This window comes from Morone saxatilis, unplaced genomic scaffold (assembly GCF_004916995.1).
Source record: "Morone saxatilis isolate NCDOM2014 unplaced genomic scaffold, NCSU_SB_2.0 Contig18, whole genome shotgun sequence".
NCBI classification, from domain to species: domain Eukaryota; kingdom Metazoa; phylum Chordata; class Actinopteri; family Moronidae; genus Morone; species Morone saxatilis.
This window is the reverse complement of record NW_023339740.1, coordinates 24137735-24138145: the sequence shown is the minus strand read 5'-3', so window position 1 is coordinate 24138145 and position 411 is coordinate 24137735.

Here is a 411-nt window from a genome sequence, read left to right as displayed (position 1 = left end):
TTACTCACACCGACTATATGGCACGTGTCAAAAGACTGCTACATCTGGACAGCATCATGATTATTGTCTTGACTTTATTGGAAGTGCCATGAATGGGCATCACAATGTTCTCTAAGAAATTACTGTTTTGTAAAATCTTATTCATATTTATGAGTATGATATTTTTGATTAAGCAAAACTGACCATTGATCAACTAAAAAAATTTAAATGAAATATCTCAATAAACTTTAAATTCAAAGTTGATTGATTTCACCTCCTGCATTTTAGGTTTTGGCTAAATAAAAGCACCAAAGAAATCCACACACTTTTTGTATTTCTTATACATGCATTTTTGAACATTACACCATAAATGTTATTCCCCAACGTGTGTGATGGGATGATGAACGTGTTCTCAGCCAAAGTCATTGATCC